This window comes from Heloderma suspectum, chromosome 5 (assembly GCF_057233095.1).
Source record: "Heloderma suspectum isolate Gila_16-S chromosome 5, 16-S_ref, whole genome shotgun sequence".
Taxonomy (NCBI): Eukaryota; Metazoa; Chordata; class Lepidosauria; order Squamata; family Helodermatidae; genus Heloderma; species Heloderma suspectum.
The window spans coordinates 217,353,299-217,372,379 of record NC_139462.1 but is presented as its reverse complement, the minus strand read 5'-3'; the positions used below and the strand labels follow the sequence as shown (position 1 = coordinate 217,372,379).

The following is a 19,081-nucleotide window of genomic DNA, read 5'->3' as shown; positions in this document are numbered from 1 at the left end:
ACACTAATATTAGCATGAATCTTGCTTTGATTGTTCGTTTGTTTTTTGGTTGTGACATGTGAGCCAACTAGTAGTTTACATCTACTGTGAAGTTAACATTTCTGAGGCAAATTTAATTTCAAGCTTGTAGTATTTAGTAGTGAATAATGTTAGTATGTTACTGATGGTGCATTTCTGGTTTCAACAAATTAAGGATGTTTTCTAGCTGTGCATGAATGCTGGCAGTTTAGTACATTTTGACATCTAGATGTGTAATGTTTAAGCCTAGGCTAACAAAAGTTAAACCTAGTGAGCTTGGGTATTTTGTCATTTTTGCTAAAACGTTAAAAATGAATAAATGCTGATGTTTGTGGTGCATTCTTTCATGAATAACATTTGTAGCTTTTTTGTGCGCCTATGTAACTTGGATGATAACCATACTTTGCTTTCAATGCCTGCTTCCTTTAAACTTCCCCTTGCAAACATTTCTCTGTGTAAAAATTAGATGTCACTAACATGTTAGCCACAATATTCTCAACTTTAAAAATGTAATTATTCTGGATTGGGTAAAAAGGGTTGCTGTAACACATCAATATTATAAATTCATTTTTTTGAACTGACAAAAATGACTAAACTGCAGTTCTCCTGGACAGTGCCTCCCAAACTTAGTTTTCAGTGGGCATGTTACTGAACACAAGACCTAGCCGACAATTCTCTAATTTGCCCTTTCCTTTTATGTGAAGCAGTAGATGACTTCAGAAAGCAAAATAAGAAACATCTTAGGTTTTTTTGTTAAATTCGCGTTATCTAGGCTGCCTTTTCATTTAGAAAAGTACATGGAACTTCCCTTTAATATATCTGTTGAGACTGGACCCCAGTGAAGTCCATTCCAATTAACCTACTAGGCAGTGGGTCACATTGGGAAGTGGGGAGGAAAGCAGTTTATTAGGGAGCACCACTCTTAAGTTATTGGGATTGTCATTGGTTGTAACTGAGTTGCTGTTTAGTGTACCATAATTTTAAGATGGAAAGACAAATAATTTGAGTAGATAGTAATAATTTTAGGAGAGATGAGAAGTATTAAGAAATCAGATTTTCAATGGACGTCTCAGTATGGTGTGCAAAGACCTTTAGTAAGGAGTAAATACCTATGGGTTGTATCCAATGTTAGTCTAAGTACCATTCATTTCAATGGGTCTACTCTAAGTAGGAATAAGTCCTAAGTAGGACTGGATACCATCCTACACATTTAGAAACTATCTGTATATGGCTAAATTGAATATGCACACTTCATCTCACTTTCTAAAACTGTATCCTTATGCCTGACTCTGGATATCTTACCTGGAAAGATATTTTTTTAAAGCATTACGCTTTCAAACCTTTTAAAAGCCCTTCATAATGTAAGCTTAATGCATGATGTAAGGCAAACAGAGAACAGAAGATCAAATGAATTTCTCAAGCACAAAATTCAGTAATCAGTAAACTTATGATCTATATTTCATATCTGATTTCTGTGCTGTTTGATATAGCAAAATCAACCTAGAATGGTGGGGGGTGAATGACATGGAATTGGGAGAGATAAAACTAGCAATACACTGAAGCCTTTAAATAAGTACTGGGCTACTTTGGTGGAGTCCAGGGCCCATTTTTGCACACACTCGCTCCCCTCCCTCCCCGTGGCCCACACTTCTGTTGCTATGCCATCAGATTTGTTGGCGATGGCAAAACATTTGGTAATTTGCCACAATTTTCAGCTGCAAACAGCCATGGAAAGCTAAAATAGCCAAATTTAGCCTGAATATCTGCTAAATTTGGCTTTTAGCTTTCTGTTGATTGTTTTGCAGCAACTACAGATTTCATCAGGGGCTGCATGTTACCTACCCCTGCTTTAAATGAAACATAAACTAGCAACCCAATGCATTTTCCATTCCGCTCTACATTAAGTCCATCCAAATTGCTAAAGGAGAGCATTGACAGGCTACTTCCATTGAAGAATCACCCCTTAGTACCTTCTCAGCATTCACAACAGAAGAACTGTCTGCAATGCTAGTTCTATTAGTGAGCAAAACCGAACAAGAGCCAGAAGACTAACCCACCATCTTTACTTTATTTCATCACTGAGTAGAATACTGCACAGTATTTCACAAAACACAATATGCTGAATTGGGTGCTTTTGCTAGAATGCTGTATGCAGGTAAATGCAGGGCTGTGTGTATACTCTGGTTAAAATACCAGAACTACGTGGCAAGAAATGCCAAACTCTGCATCCTGCCTGAGCTAATACAATTTTACATATTTGTTGGTTTTGAAGCCCCCTCCCATATCACTTAATCTCATGAGATGTCATCAGGTATGGATTAGTTGCAAAACATTCATCACCAACCTTCGAGTGAGGATGTAACCTTAATGGGAGTTCTGACAAAACATGTAATCAACTGTCATCACTGCCAGACGTGCCTCGCACACAAGAGCTGATATTTTCAGGATGCTGAATTCTGTGCCAGATAATTTCTGCACTTGTGTAGTATGATCATAAAATGCACACAGCCCTGGTGTACTGCTTGGCTGGCAGATCTCGCTTGTTCCAAATGCACTATATCATACTGACTGGCTTTGGGTCATTTGGATCTCAGATCTAACCTTTAGTTGCTAACCTTTCTGGTAATGCAAGCAAAGCCACACTCTGTATGTACAGTTGTCTATATGTACGGGAAGTTAAATTTGATCTTGCTAAATGTTGTCCTTGTTTCTTGGGGTTTTATAAGAGTAGGACCATAAAATCCAGACCTTCTCTTGGGGTGGTTTTTTTAAAAAGCTGCCTAATTCATACATTCAGAATTCCCATACATTAAATTAATCTGTTGCGGCAATCACATGGAAAACGTAATGTATGAGCCAGCAGCTGCTTTCCAGCAGCTATTTGCATGCGTAGTAGTAAATTTCTGTCCTGTCGTGTTCGTGGAAATTGCTGCTGTGAAACAGAGTGGGCTGAGTGACTTATACATTGCCAGAGCTTTGTGGGGAAGCAACGGGACAGCTAGGCATGACAGAATGTTGAATGTATGAATGGTGGAAAATTGTACATATGCAGAAATACATATGACCCAACCATAGGTTACTTGGACCTAGGGCAGTGGTTCTCAAACTGAACTTTTAAGTGTGACTGCAGATATAGCTGGCCATCTGCTTTTTCCATACAAATCAATGGAATTTGACTTGGATGGTGAAAGGGAGAAGGATAGAAAACCAATGAGGTACTGCTCCACAAACCCATTGCCTATGAGGTGGGAGCGTAGTCCCCTATCAATGCTGCAGCTACCACCTGTTGCTTCCTCCTGCCCGTTTCCTACACCTTTCATGCTGTGGTCACATAAAAAAATCTCTGGTTTCATTTGAGAAACCACAGGCAAGGATTTATTTATGAAATGGGAAAAATTAGCTACATTGCTGGTTAAGAGTATGTAAGAACAGTGGGACCTGCACCCCAAGGCTATAGTGTATCCCTAAGAGGAAAGCTCCTTATTCAGTTAGCCTGGAACAAGAATCTTGTAGGGTTGGGCCCTGGGTGCAGGAAGAAATAAGATGTTTTTTTTCTGCCATCCCCAAGGTTTTCCCGTCTTTTGCTACATAGTGCTAGAGGGCTGCCAGCCCCAAACCTGAGCATTTTATAGCTATATCAGGGCGGGGGTAGAGTTACATAGTTCTGGAGAATGGGAAAAGGAAAAATATATCCTTTTCCTCTCCTTCCTCCTGAAACACCCCTGTATAGTGCAAGCAGTGCATGTCCATAAACTAATTCTCCCTCCCCCCACCCCCCCTTTCAGGAATACTTTGTATAACACAGGCTTGAGGAGGCCATTTCTCTCTCACCCCCACACTCAATTCCATTTTTTTCTGCTGACACACACATCCCATCTCTTAAATACTCTCAACCATGGAGTTGATTTCTAGACTCAGTGTGGCTGACTTCTTGTTTCTTCAGACGCTTCCCCGCCCCCCTCTGTACGCACAACTGTTTTCAACGTTCTGTAAGCTCAAAGGTTCTTGTCAAAGCATTTTGTAGCTTTTTCCTTTTAATTACAAAGTTATGTACTTTTTGTATATCTAGGGAAGTCCCAGTCTATGTGAAAAACACTCCTTTAAGTTCAAATGGCCCTGTTTCTCTTCCAGACTATAGAAAGAGAAATCTAGATGACCTGAGTTCACTCTTAGAGGAAACAAGTGGGACTGGCAACAAACTGTTGCAGTGTGAAGTGCTCCCAATCAGTATTCCACCAAACTTGCCCTCTTCCAGGATACTCCATTCCATCCCCCCTCCCCCAAGCAGACCCTCAGTATTCTGCAGCCACTGAACATATTCAGTCCTCACTGGGCTGTATTCTTCTGAAAAAAGTGTGCTGCAAATGTTAGGGTTCCCTCAAAGATGCAGATACTACCCTTTTATTTCTCAGTGACCCTAGTTTTACTACAATCCTATCAGGACTCACCAGCAGAATTTATTATTAGAGGGCCTGATACGATGTTGGTGTCTGTGTATGTGTTAATACAGTGGATGTTTCTGGGAGAACAATAGGCACCCTTATGTGCCCACACCCTTCTCATCAGTTATCACAAGGCGGTGTGTGGATTAATACTAAATCAGCAACAAATACTGCCCATTAGCACACTTACACACTTGAGTGGTAGCTGTGTCTTTGTCACTTGTAGGTTTTGCTATCAGTAACTGGCTGATGTAGCTGATCATCTAGTCCCAATAATAAAAGATGGGCTGCATTGTACAGTTGCTTTTGGGTGGATATAAGGCTGTGGGTGGATCCAGGCTAAGTGGCACTTAGGTCCCATTGGAATCAATAGGACAAGTTACTAATTTGCCCCACTGATTTCAGTGGGACCTAAGTGCAACTAACTTGGTCTGCTTCCAAGCTATTATGTTTACCATACTAGCCCTAAATCCAATGGGTAAGTGATTGTGTCCTGTAGCTTTCTGTAGTGCTTTTGCATGGTGAAAGCTCTGCATCTTTTTGGTGCAAACCTTGGGTAAGTCCCCAAAGTTTCTTAGGGTCAGTAACTGAATGCTTTTCGATTGTATGGTTTATTCATAGGCCACAGTGGCTGCCATATTCTCCTGCATTGGAATATGAAGTATTTGTTTCACTTGTTTGAAACCTGGCTCCGTTACTGCAGCAATTAATTCTGATGCTTGTCAGTATTGAAGTTTCTGCATTGTGAACAAAAGTTCAGTTTTATCTTAAGTGCATTGTATTAACCTGTCTTCTATCTAGTCACTAGATTGAACGCTGTCATTTGTACCTTGGGATTCATTTCCAACAAGGTATTGCTAAACTGTCCCTTTTTTAAAATGGTGTGTTTCATAAAGGAAGAGTACTTCGGCCATTTTTGTCAGTGTCTAAATTTTGAAGAATTTAACACCAATCTATACGTATCATTTTCATGCCTGGGCTTTCTCTGTTGCTTGTTTTGCCTGGCTAATCATCTTAGTTTGTATGCAAGTGGCGTTTGTTTATGTTGTATGTTGTGTTCTAGAATGTGTTGGAGTGTTCCTTTTCACTAACCATATTTGCAGGTTCATGTTAGATCCAAATGCTCAAACATAAAATCTGCTAAGCTCCATCCTGTTGTAACTAGATGACTCACTTAACCTCAGTTTCTTCATCTGTAAAATGAAAGTATTTTTTTATATTCTGTAAACTTGAGAGACCTTAGTGGCATGGTTAAACAAAAAGATAAATGAGGATGCAGTTGTCTATATTTCTTACTGCATATAGCTTATTTACAACCAATGCCCTCACTGTGATATATGATATGATATGATATATGATAGAAGACAATAATAAAAGAGTTCATTCTTAGTCTGTTCTGACAAAATTTCAGTCTGGTATCCTGCATATAAACAGGATTTTGTGTACTCTGTGCACGCGTGCACACAAGATTCTATGTCACAAAAAGCTGGATTCTATATACTTTTTATACAAGTTGAGTGGAATCATATTGGCTTATTTTTCAAAACACTGCCTTTGCTTGTAAAGGGGCGGGGGGAGACTCTGGAGGGCATTGGACTGAAACCCCAGGCTAGTAGAAATCCTAATTAGCACCCTGTCTGGCTTCTGATATTTCACATTTCCCATCCCTTTTCAAGCCTGTCTGCACAGTCATAAGAGCTAGAAATGTACCTCTCCCTTAAAAAAACAAAAACAAAAAAACCCGGATTCTCAAGTTGCTGAACTCTAAACATATGCTGTGCTTAGCAACTACTCTTAAGAAGTGTGGTGAATCATCAAGCCATAATCTGAAATTGCTATAACGCATGTGATTTCAGACATGTGATAATGTGAGCAGGGGTCCTAAATGTTGTTTAGGCCCACACCAAGGGGTTTACATTAGCCTAGTGGAATTTACTTGTTTTCTTTTGAGCAGCTGACTGCCATGCCATATCTTAAGCTATTTTTGAAACTCCTTTCAGTTTCCAAAACATTCTGACATGTGATACAAGGGATTGCTGTTTTAAGAAAAACTAACCAGAAGTCCTCTTTGGCTCACAGAACTAGTTTCATGGCTCCTTGGATCCTGGCCATGGTTTTCTGAATCCACTCCTTGAATTTAGGCATGAAAAGACAATAATGTCTTATTCACTTTGGCATTCAGCATACCAAGACTGGAGAAAAATGCAACAATTCTATACTGACAGAGGAACAATTTAGTGCGCAGCAGAGGCTGTTTAGATAATTCAACCTTTCAAATGAATCCACAAAATGTTCTAGCACATTGAAATGTTTACCAGTTCCTATGCTCACTTGTACCTAGCTTAGCCATTTGTGATGTACCAGTGACCTCGAAAAGACAGAATGATCTCAATTAATATAATAAAATTTTGCTAAGTGGTCACCTGGAGATAATCCTGAATTGTTATAGGCGAGTGGAATTTAGAACTTTGAAATCAACTTTCATTGCATAACAATTGCCTGTATTAGTATGGTGCCAGTTTCCATCCAGCAAATCTTGTTATATCTTTGCCTTCCATTTGAAAGGAAGGTCTGCCACAAACATTTCTTTTTGTGAGCTTGGTTACTCTGGCACTTACTGACCAGGGATGAGCATTTTCTTTGGCGTTCAAAACTGCCAAGTCAGGGCCAGAAAGTTAGTAACTCATATCTTAGTTTATCTGAGTAGTTTTGTTCCAAATCTTTCTTTATGGTGGTCACTATCCTTTCTTATAAGGGCTGTGTTAGTCCTTTTAGCTAGGCTGCATCAGCAGGATGACATTTTCATCTGGCTTCTCTGCCACAGCTACTTTGTCCTTATAGAGAGAGTACTTTTCAAAGCCCCTGACTTGGTCTTGCTTGTAAAGCAAGTCACTGATAGGTAGTCTTTTTCAACCTTACAGAACTCAAGTTTTTTTTCTTCATAATCAGTAGCCTGCTGACAGCTTCATATAGGCTTTTTTATCACTGAGTTACTATAAGAAAAAAGGTTGCATTTTAAGTTGTAAATTTATGCTTGTTGATAAGTTGTTCCACATGTAGAATAATTCCTGCACCAATGTAGTCTGTATTCAACATATGTTTTGAGGCTATATAGGACAGATTGCATCCTTAAACTTCTCGCTTCAATCTTGCTGTTGAATTCTCACTTCAGTCTGAGCTTGTTTTTACTGAAGTTGCTTTTGCAAGGAGCAACTTCATCATAAGGCTGTGTACTGCAATACTAACTGGGCCCAGATGAATGCGTGAAACTGCCTTATACTGATTCAGACCATTGGTTCATCTAGCTCAGTATTATTTACTGTGACTGGCCTTCCAGTGTGTGGGCAGAGATTTTTCCCTGGCCCTGCTATTGTATTCAAAAAGAGCAAGCAAAGGAATGCCATGGGACTATATAAGAAAAGGTATTAAAATGCATTTGAACACTGACAGTAAACAACACGCAGAGGAGTTGAGTGGGTAGATCACTTTACAGCAAGGAAGGGCCAACCTGTGTCATGGGTGCCACAAGTGAGAGAGGAGGCTAGGCTTTTTGCCATTTTGGGACAGTTATAAAAGGCATATGGTATCGGTTATGGCATATCAAGCCTGTGTGGATGCCTGTTTATTCAGTGCTACACCGCTGCTGGGTCTCCAGTTCAGTACACTAAAGGCAAAAATGCACCAAGGCTCAAGGGACTGCATATGTCACACTTGATGCACCATCTTGTACTTTGGACAGTGTCTTGTAGCACATCTGTAAAAGTAATAATAAAAAAGTTGACCACCACTGTTTTTACTATCTCTACTATCAGAGAGAATATAAGAAGATACATGCTGGATCTGACCAAGGGTCCATCCAGCCCAGCATTCTGTTCATACAGTGCCCAACCAGTTGGATGTGGGAAAGCTACAAGTATGACATGAGTGCAGTGACGTCCTTCCACTCATGCTCCTCCATGAGAGCGTGAATGGCACTTCAGCAAGAGATGATAGTCACAGTAGTCAAGATAAAGTTTGTCTGGCCATACTATGCAAGCAAATAATTATAAATGTACTGCAGAAAGCAAATGGGAGAGGAGGTTTCGGACCCATGGCCACTCACTTGTGGGGTGCCACAGGGTTCCATCCTCTCCCCGATGCTATTTAACATCTATGTGAAGCCGCTGGGGGCTATCATCAGGAGGTTTGGGGTGCAGTGTCATCAATATGCGGATGACACACAGCTCTACCTCTCATTCAAATCTTCACCAAGATTGGCCGTAGAATCCCTGTCCAAATGTCTGGAGACGGTGAGTGGCTGGATGGGGAGGAATAGGCTAAAGTTGAACCCTGACAAGACCGAGGTACTTTTGGTGGGAGACAAGAGGAGGCTAGGGGATGTTGACCTGGTGCTGAATGGGGTACGGCTACCCTTGAAAGACCAGGTCCGCAGCCTGGGGGTCATTTTGGACTCCCAGCTGTCCATGGAGGCTCAGGTGTCAGCTGTGAGCCGGACAGCGCTGTATCAACTCCATCTGATACGGCGGCTGCGCCCCTTCCTTCCCGACCATCTGCTCCCATCGGTAGTACGTGCCCTGGTCTCCTCTCGTTTAGACTACTGTAATGCCCTCTACGTGGGGTTACCCTTGAAGGCGGTTCGGAAACTGCAGCTGGTACAGAACGCGGCGGCTCGCCTGATTAAAGGCAGCCGCCGGCGAGATCACATCACTCCAGTGCTGAAGGAGTTGCACTGGTTACCAGTTGTTTTCCGGGCCAAATTCAAGGTGTTGGTTTTGACCTTTAAAACCCTATATGGTTCCGGCCCAGCCTATCTTAAGGAGCGCCTCCAGCAGCACCAGACAGGCCGCTTAACAAGATCAGGCTCGGATGGCCTTCTCTCTGTCCCATCTGCCAGGACAGCTAGACTGGTGGGGACGAGGGAGAGGGCCTTTTCTGTGGTGGCCCCCACTCTGTGGAACTCCCTCCCTAGGGAACTCCGTCATACCCCCTCTTTAATGAGCTTCCGTCGTGCATTAAAAACGTGGCTGTTCAGGCAGGCATTTGGGGTGGGTTAGGGTATTTTAGAAAATGTTTTTATTGTAGAATTTTATTGTTTTATTGTATGTTGTACATTGCCCAGAGTGGCTGTGTGACCAGCCAGATGGGCGATTAATAAATTAAATAATAAATAAATAAATAAATAAATAAAAATGTAAGATTAGAAACCTGTAATGTTTCTGGTCCTCACTGGCCATATGACTGTCCTCCATATTTCTCCCTGCTGTTTCTCACATTACTGATGTATAGCAACATGTCCGTTCATTCCTAAGGGTGTTTAAAAGGCTGGATGGCTGAGCAGTAAGCACATTCACCAATGTACAGTAATGACTCAGGTATTTAGGACTTCTCAGTCAGCATATTTTGAAACATGTTTCAGCTGGTGTGTTCTTTACCCTACCCTCCTATCCTTCAAAGTATTTTTCACAATTATGTTTCCACCTGAGACCTAACCGTTGTTCAGAAATCTGTGAAAAGTGCTGAGTAAACAACTCTAATGTTTGGGAAGTTCATTTAGATATGCTTTTTATAATGCACAGCTCAAAGATGATCTTAATATTAAAAGATCAGAATCCTTAGTTGTAGAAATTCTTTTTCCATTTAAGTCACCTTATCCTTAAGATAAAAATTTTATTTTATTTATTTATTCATTTCTATACCGCCCAATAGCTGAAGCTCTCTGGGCGGTTCACAAAAATTAAAACCAAACAACACACAATAAAACAATTTAAAATATATAGAACATTAAAACCACAATATAACAATACAACCACAATAAAACCTAGCAGCAGTGCAGGAGTTTAAAATACAGAAACAGCAAAGATAAAAATTTAGAAAGCTAAAATGCTAAAATGCCTGGGAAAATAAAAAGGTCTTCACCTGGCGCCGAAAGGAATACAATGTAGGCGCCAGGCGAACCTCCCTAGGGAGCTCATTCCAGAGCCGGGGTGCCACAGCAGAAAAAGCCCTCCTCCTAGTAGCCACCTGCCTCACTTCCTTTGGCAGGGGCTCACGGAGAAGGGCCGCTGACGATGATCTTAAGGTCCGGGCAGGCACATATGGGAGGAGGCGATCCTTCAGGTAACCTGGCCCCAAGCTGTTAAGGGCTTTGAATGTTAACACCAGCACAGAATCGGGCCCGGAAATGGACTGGCAGCCAGTGCAGCTGGAAAAGTACTGGCGTAATATGAGCTCACAGGCCAGTCCCTGTTAACAATCTTGCTGCCCTATTTTGGACCAGCTGAAGTTTCCGGACCGTTTTCAAAGGCAGCCCCACATATAATGCATTGCAGTAATCCAGACGAGAAGTTATCAGAGCATGGATAACTGTAGCTAGGCTATCTCTGTCCAGATAAGGGCGTAGTTGGTATACCAGCCTAAGCTGATAAAAAGTGCTTCGTGCCACTGAGTTCACCTGGGACTCAAGTGACAGTTCTGGATCCAAGAGCACTCTTAGAAATAAGAGTTCTAATGTGCCTCTTGAATCATAGCTGTTCTGGTTGATACTTAAAAGGGCAGTCAATGGTGTTTTCATTTGTGTGTCCTCCCTGGAAAGTTTACATAAGATTGGATCCATGGTAACACTATTTTTTCTTCCGTAAGTCACTGCAGCTGGATGCACAAATATGCCTTTGCAAGCAACATCTTCATTTGTGGGAATCGCTCAAAAGTACTGTGGTGCTTAAGATTGCTGGCATGTGAACCCAAACTATACAGTACTAGGCTGTCACGTAACTAGATGGAGATCAGTTCATTATTGGGTGTGGTGGTGGAAATTCCCTGAATGGTTGTTATCTCATGCTTCATGTTTAGGCCTGTTAGTGGCAGACAGGCAGGGTGAGAGAATTTGAAAAAAAAATAGCATATTTAGAGTAGAGAACAATGTAGGTCAGTCGTTGCTAGCTAGACAGCCCCATGGGCCAACCTAGGGAACAGCCTGGGGCACTTTCTCCTTACTTAGCATGGCTGGCTGAGGGTGAGAGGTCCAGAGAGGCATGCTGCCCTGGGAAAGGGAGGGCGACTGCTGGAAATGTGAGTGGCTCACTAAAATTTTAACAGTTCATTGCAGAAGTAGTATGGCTTAGAGCAGCCTTCCCCAACCTGGTGCTCTTCAGATGTTTTGGACTTCCAACTCTCATCAGGTCAGCCAACATGGCCAATGGTCAAGAATTCTGGGAATTTTTGTCTAAAATATCTGCGGGGCACCAGATTGGCAAAGACCGGCTTACAGTGTTGGACATGAAAGGCTCCTTGAGGTGGTAATATGCTTTGACAAAAGTCATCCTGAACTAGTTCATTTTCACTTTTCATTTCAAAGTGCAAGAAGAAGAATTAATTCCTTGAATAAAGGGCAGTGGTAACACAGCTAAACTCTGCTCATTTTGGGTTTGGCCTTCTAGCACAAGTAGCGTGGATGTAGTTCTGTAGTGGCAAGCAGCAGACAAAGGAATATGTTCCTATTAGGCGACCTTTGATATGGAAGCTGTCTTACCAGTAACTGACTTTGTCTATTTCCACATTACTGGAACAGCTGAGTCTTTAAAAGGACACATTTGCTTTTGATCTAACTAATAGGTTTTTGTTGCTCCCCACTTGCTCATTCCAAGTGTACTGTTCCTACTCAGTTCCTTCTAATTTTAGCCGAAAATCTGCAGCAGGCATCTGTTTAATCTGATTGTGTTTGAAGAGAAGTGGAACTGTGTTAAATCTAAAAGTTGCTAGTGTCAAGAACCCTAATTCCCTTGATGTCATTCATGTGATGGTTTTATTGTGTGGAGATACTCTCGCTGGTGCTTATGCAATGATAGAATTTTACTTCGTTGAATGCAGTACCTTTAGGAACATAGGAAACCATCTTATACAGAATCATACTATTTGTTCATTTAGTACAGTGCTGACTACATCTTGTCAGTAGGCTTGTTCTCATGTGTGCTTCTCATTATTTTAACTATTGCACTCTTGAGTGCATAAGAATGGAATGGAAACCAGCTTGGAAACCACTTTGGGGGAAGGGCAGGAGGTAGGAATGGATGAATTTATCTGTTTTTGGTCCATGTCAGTTTCACATGTAATCAATCTGTTCTGTGGAATTTCCATGTCATTTTGTGATTTAAAAACACATGCAAGAATTCACATTAATTTTCATATACAATTTCTCCCTAACATACACATTTCTGTTAACACCTTTCCCTAGTACATGCATTTTTCTACACACGTTTTGAGCGAAGAAGAGTGCAGTCCAGAGGCTGACTGTTTGAATCAGTATATTAGTCCAGGAAGAGCAAATTAGGCTGGATCTTTTAAAAATGGAACCACATTGTTTTTCCCCAAGCCCTAGCAGGAGGCAATGTTTTCTGATGCGTTCCCCCCACCAAAGCTCCCACCAAGGTTTGATGGGGGGTGGGGAGGCAATGCATTACAGTTGTTTGACTCTATCCAGCCAGAGATCTGGCTCTGATATAGGGGAGGGAGGAATCAGATGAAATGGAAATGCATAGTGGGTAAGGTCTCAAGCAAGAGAAGTGTTGGGACCTGACTTCCCAGAGTCGACCCCCAGTTTACAGTAAACCCTTCTGTTGCAGTAATTCCAATAAATAGGTTTTTGCCTTTACAGCCCCCCAAATCCACAGATAACAGTTCACAACATAAGACTTTGACCAGGTTTAGTTCATGAGCACCAGAACAAAACCCCAAGCAGCCCTGGATCAAGCTGGCAGAATAAATCCCAAAACATTTAGAGACTCCAAGAGAAAGTGGGGAAGCTTTGCAAGTTATCTAAGCCTTCTTTCTAGCAAAGTCTACTGCTAAAGGCTCTGGTTTAAATACATGGGAGTATTTAAGATCAGTATTGGACATTCAGTCTTGACAGGGAAACCTGCTTCTTAGCAACTGCTGCGTTTCATGGGATGCCTCTGCTCCAGCCTCTTCAATTGACAGTACAGTAAAAGAGACACTCCTGAAATACCCTCTCCTGCAGAGACCTCCTCCTGCTGCCTCGTTCCCATGTAAGGCTCCCCTGGTCGAAAAGCAGGGGCCTCTGTCAATGTCAGGTCTCCCAGCTGTAGAGATAGATAGGCCATATAAAAGCATCCTATGTCTCTCCCTGCCTCCCGGGAAGCCAGTAGGAGGCCTACTAGAACTGAGTTTTCAAGCTGCTGGCTTCCCACAGCTGGGCCTGATTCTACAGCATCTCCCTCTGACTCAGAATCAGTGTTGGAGGCTATAGCTCCCCCTGAACTGGGGCAAGGCCTCATAAGAACTGTGAGTGGACAGAGGAAGGGGGGAAAGGCTCATCTCACCTCTCCAGACCACCTAGTTCACTAGGATCTTATACATGTGAGGCATTTAATGATATATATGCAGTCCTTGGATTCTGGCATGGCCAAAACAAGGACCCCAGGGTAGGACTATGCAAATGAAGGGCTGGAGTTATTCAGATAGGCACTGGCTTTATGAAGATTACATGGTGTTTTATGAGTTGGATCTTGGATACCTTTTATTTTATTTAGAAATGCAGTCTTTCTGCACAGACATGCATGTGCGGGGGGGGGGGTATGTGTGTTACACTGTACAGACAACTCTCTGTGCCAGGCTACGTCTTCCTTGATGAGCACTTCACTAATTACTTAAACACTCTTCATATTGAACATACAACAAACAAGTGACCTAGAATAGGACAGGATGATAGTGCTTCCAGCCTCTCTAGACAAATAGTTTTCAAGAAGTCCAACACAGCCACGTTTGACTTCAAAAGAGGAAACGTCTCTAAAATGTGGGAACTGGTGAAAAGGAAGTTAAAAGGGGGAGTCAAGAAGATTAAATCCCTTCAGAATGCTTGGAGATTACTCAAAACCACAATAATAGAAGCCCAGCTAAAATGTATACCACAAGTTAGGAAATACTGGTGATGAAAGATGAAGTTCTCAAACTTATCAATAAAGTGAAAGCAAAAAAAATCACCAGATGCAGATGGCATCCATCCTAGAGTTCTCAAAGAACTCAAATATGAAATTGCTGATCTTCTAACCAAAATATGCAACGTGTCCCTAAGATCAGCCTCTATACCAGAGGACTGGAAGATGGCCAACATAACACCAGTTTTCAAAAAGGGATCCAGGGGGGATCCAGGAAATTACAGGCCGGTTAGCTTAATGTCCATTCTGGGTAAATTGGTTGAAGGCGTTATTAAAGATAAAATTAGTAAGCACATATAAGGACAAGCCCTGCTGATAAAGAATCATTGTGGCTTCCGCAAAGGTAAGTCCTGTCTCGCTAACCTTTTAGAGTTCTTTGAGAGTGCCAATAAACATGTAGACGGGTGATCCTGTAGACACTGTTTACTTGGACTTCCAAGTAAACAAAAGGCTTTTGACAAAGTCCCTCACCAAACACTCCTGAGCAAACTTGGCAGTCATGGAATAAGAGGCCCTCTTATAGATCAGTAACTGGTTAAAGACAGAAAGCAGAGAGTACGAATAAATGGTACATTCTCCCAATGGAGGGAAGTAAATAGTGGGGTCCCACAGGGATCTGTATTAGGACCAGTGCTTTTCAATCAGTTCATAAATGATCTGGAATTAGGAGTGAGCAGTGAAGTGGCCAAGTTTGCAGATGACACATTTTTTCAGGTGGTCAAAACAAAAAGTGATTGAGAAGAGCTCCAAAAAGATCTCTCCAAACGAAGAGAATGAGCATCTAAATGGCAAATGCGGTTCAATGTAAGCAAGCATAAAGTGATGCACGTTGGGGCAAAAATCCCAATTTCAAGTATAGCCTGATGGGATCTGAGCTAGCAGTGACTGACTAGGAAAGAGATCCTGGGGTTGTGCTGGATAGCTCAATGAAGATGTCAACCCAGTCTGCCGCAGCTGTAAAAAAAGGCAAACTCCATGTTAAGCATAATAAGAAAAGGAACTGAGAATAAAACTGCCAATATACTGCCCTTTTACTAATCTATGGTGCAGCCACACTTGGAATACTGTGTACAGTTCTGGTCACCACACATAAAAAAAGATGATGTAGAGCTGGAAAAGATGCAGAAAAGGGCAACTAAAATGGTCAAGAGGCTGGAGCATCTCCCCTATGAGAGAAGGTTACAACAGCTGGGATTGTTCAGCTTGGAAAAAAGGAGGGTAAGGGGAGACATGATAGAGCTCTACAGAATGATGCATGGTGTGGAGAATGTGGATAGGGAGACCTTTTTCTCTCTTTCGCAAAATACTAGAACCCAATGGGGTCCATCCCATGAAGCTGATTGGTGGGTGATTCAGGACACATAAAAGGAAGTCCTTCACACAGCGCATAGTTAAACTATGGAATTTGCTACCACAGGATGTAGTGATGGCCACCAATTTGGATGGCTTTAAAAGGGGGTTGGACAAATTCCTGGAGGAGAAGGCTATCAATCGCTACTAGTCCTGATGGCTGTGAGCTACCTCCAGTACCAGAAGCAGTGAGCCTATGTACACCAGTTGCTGCAGAACATGGCTGGGAGGGTGCTGTTGTGCTCATGCCCTGCTTGTGGGTTCCCGGTTGACAGCTGGTTGGTCACTGTGTGAACAGAATGCTGGACTAGTTGGACCCTTGTTCTGATCCAGCAATGGCTCTTCTTATGTTCTTATGTTCTATTAAGTCCTATCCTGCAAGTTACATTTTCTTTATATCCTTGTGCATTTTCCTATACTGCTGTTTTTCCTGATTTGCAGAAAATTTAAGGATGCGTACCCAGTCAGTGTGAGTGATCTAGGACAGCTGGTGCAAGCTAAGACTTGATAGCTTGTCAGCTGATGTCTGGGTTAAAATTGTTTTTTTCTAGATTAGATTATCTCTGGAGTCTGTACAGTTTCTGCTAGATAAAGGAAAGCTCCACATTCACTGTGAAAGTATTTTGTTTTTCTCAAATTATGAAAGCTCCCTGAAGAGTAAAATAATTTCTTTCAAAAAAAGAAAAATTAGAAGCAAACCCTCAGTCTTCAGTGGTTTGGAAGATGTCAGAGCAGTCAGATTGTCGTCTTGCAGTGGGCTTCATACTAGCTGCCTGTACATAGTATGTGCACCTCTGGCAGGTATCATTATGTACAACTCAAATGCTTGTCTCTTCAGAGCAGTCATCATGAATGATGGCAATCAAGAAAATCACTCATGTAGGAGGATAAAAAATGAAAATAATTAGTATTGCTGAGGAGCATTTCCAAGAGGCCTGTTTGAAAGCTGATGGACTAAATAAAGACTGTTCAGTCATAAATAAAGTATTGGCTCACTTGCTCCTATGGTTGAAGCAGAGGTCTTTGATAAACAGCCAAGAGCTCTCTTATAAGCTCTTGATAGTTTATATCTTCTCCTACTTGTTTTTCCCATAGGATGAAAAATGTACTGCAGCTCCTTTTGTTTGTCTTTCCCTGCTAAATATTCCCCAAATTATAAACAAGTCTTTCATGATGAAGTTCTGCTAATTGGCATGGGTTAGCAATAAATAGCTATAAGTGATGCTGGAGTAGCCTCAAAAAAGCAAATTGCTGTATCCTAGGAAGTGCTCTTCAAATGTATCGGCATACTATCCAAACCACACTTTGCATATCAGCATCAGAAATCCATAACTGTGCTTGACATGATGAGTGTTCCGTTGCACTTTTGAGCATGACACATCCTAGAACTGGGAAGTGGGCAGGGCATCATCTTAACTCGAGATCCAGCCCTTCCTCCTTGAACTTAGATTTGAGGTTGGGGGATCATCCCGGCATTAATGCTGTACTTTAGTGGCACTCAGGCCTGGGAAGCAAAGTGCAACTGCAGGAATGCTCTCCACCCTGAGCTCAAGAGGAGGCTGGGACTTGTTCTTGCATTGTGCTTGGAGTGTCTTAGAAGCACAGCACAGTGCAGCTGTGGGAACAGTCCCCACCACCCCCTCTCTAAATTTGACTCTAAACAGGGGAACAGACAATTACACCTCGCTTCCAAAACTGAATATGAGGTCAGGCTCCTGGCAACTATAAATTTTTGGCTTTCTACCAAGACCCACCAAAATGTGTGGACCCCTCATCAGTGTTCTGTTTTGTCCTAAGATGTGCCCCTGAAATGGGTCCACATGCACTCCCACATTGTCTGACTTACCTCCTGGCCAGAAAACTCTTCCGTTAGCACTGGCAAGTTAAGTGCTTGAACTAGCACGATTTCATCAATGCTGTCGTAATTTCAGGCATTTGCTTGTCTTCGTTAATGTCTTACTGAAAGGGACAGAGGGATGTTCCCCCTGGAAATGAAACTGTATTGGGTTAGTTTTGGTTTTCCTTTAGTTTTGCACTCCTATAAATTAATAATTCCTGTATTTTCACTAGACCTAAGTAACTTCCTATTTGCATCGTGTCTACTGGGCAGTCTGTTTTGGCCTTCTAAATTATGGTAGCAATTGCCTTCAAGGATAAGAACTGGTTTGTTTGAGGAGGCTGCCAGGAAAGGTTTTCTTGTTTACCAGAACACATAGGTGTGACTCAGTACAAGGTTTCCAGGACATTTTGTTACACTTTTACTTTAATGATGAATTGACCTGCCGCCTATCTCAAACCTTTGCTTCTGTTTTATGACTTCTTTGTTCCTTTGTTCAGTTTAGTTCACTGAACTGCAAAACCTCAATTCTGACCTTCCTTATGAGAATACCAAATCACAAATGGGATTTTCGGACTCGGCCACTTCAGACTCTTTGAGGAAGAAGTCCAGATTGGCATGTTACGAATGTATAGGGCTCCTTCCAAAGTCCCCACTGCAGTGGCACAGGAGCTCCTTCCTGTCCCTTGTGAAAAAGTCAGAAGCCAACAGTTGTATGGGATGAGTTGACACCACAGTTCCTTCCCATGCCAGTTTCCTGAATGTGAAACTAATGTGGGAGGGAGCCACAGGGCAGGCTCCTCCCATATGACCATGATTTTCTGACATTACTAAGTGGTGCAGGAAGGAGCTGTACTGCAGCTGCTCTGACACCACGAAAACTAATATCCTAAATGCACCTAACTCTGCCTGAAGAAGACTTCAGTTCAACAGAAAACTTGTGGGTCATCTGTATACTATTGATTGGTATACTATTAAGATACTTCACAAATTCTCTTAGAGGAAAGTAACCTTTAGCCCAGGGGTAGGCAACCTGGTGCCCGTAAGAACGTAAGAAGAGCCATGCTGGATCAGAGGGTCCATCTAGTCCAGCATTCTGTTCACACAGTGGCCAACCAGCTGTTGACCGGGAACCCACAAGCAGGGCATGTGCACAACAGCACCCTCCCATCTATGTTCCGCAGTAACTGGTGTACATAGGCTCATTGCTTCTGGTACTGGAGGTAGCTCACAGCCATCAGGACTAGTAGCAATTGATAGCCTTCTCCTCCAGGAATTTGTCCAGCCCCCTTTTAAAGCCATCCAAATTGGTGGCCATCACTACATCTTGTGGTAGCAAATTCCATAGTTTAACTATGTGCTGTGTGAAGAAGTATTTCCTTTTATGTGTTCTGAATCTCCCACCAATCAGCTTCATGGATGACCCAAATTCTAGTATTTTGCAAGAGGGAGAAAAATGTCTCCCTACCCACATTCTCCACACC

The 19,081-nt window shown here is 42.1% G+C and overlaps 1 protein-coding gene across 3 annotated transcripts in view; it reads left to right on the top strand.

Annotated features, from left to right (window-relative positions):
- DNAJB6 (DnaJ heat shock protein family (Hsp40) member B6) overlaps positions 1 to 19,081 on the top strand; it is a 90,124-nt gene that overhangs the window by 43,429 nt on the left and 27,614 nt on the right. The window lies entirely within an intron of this gene.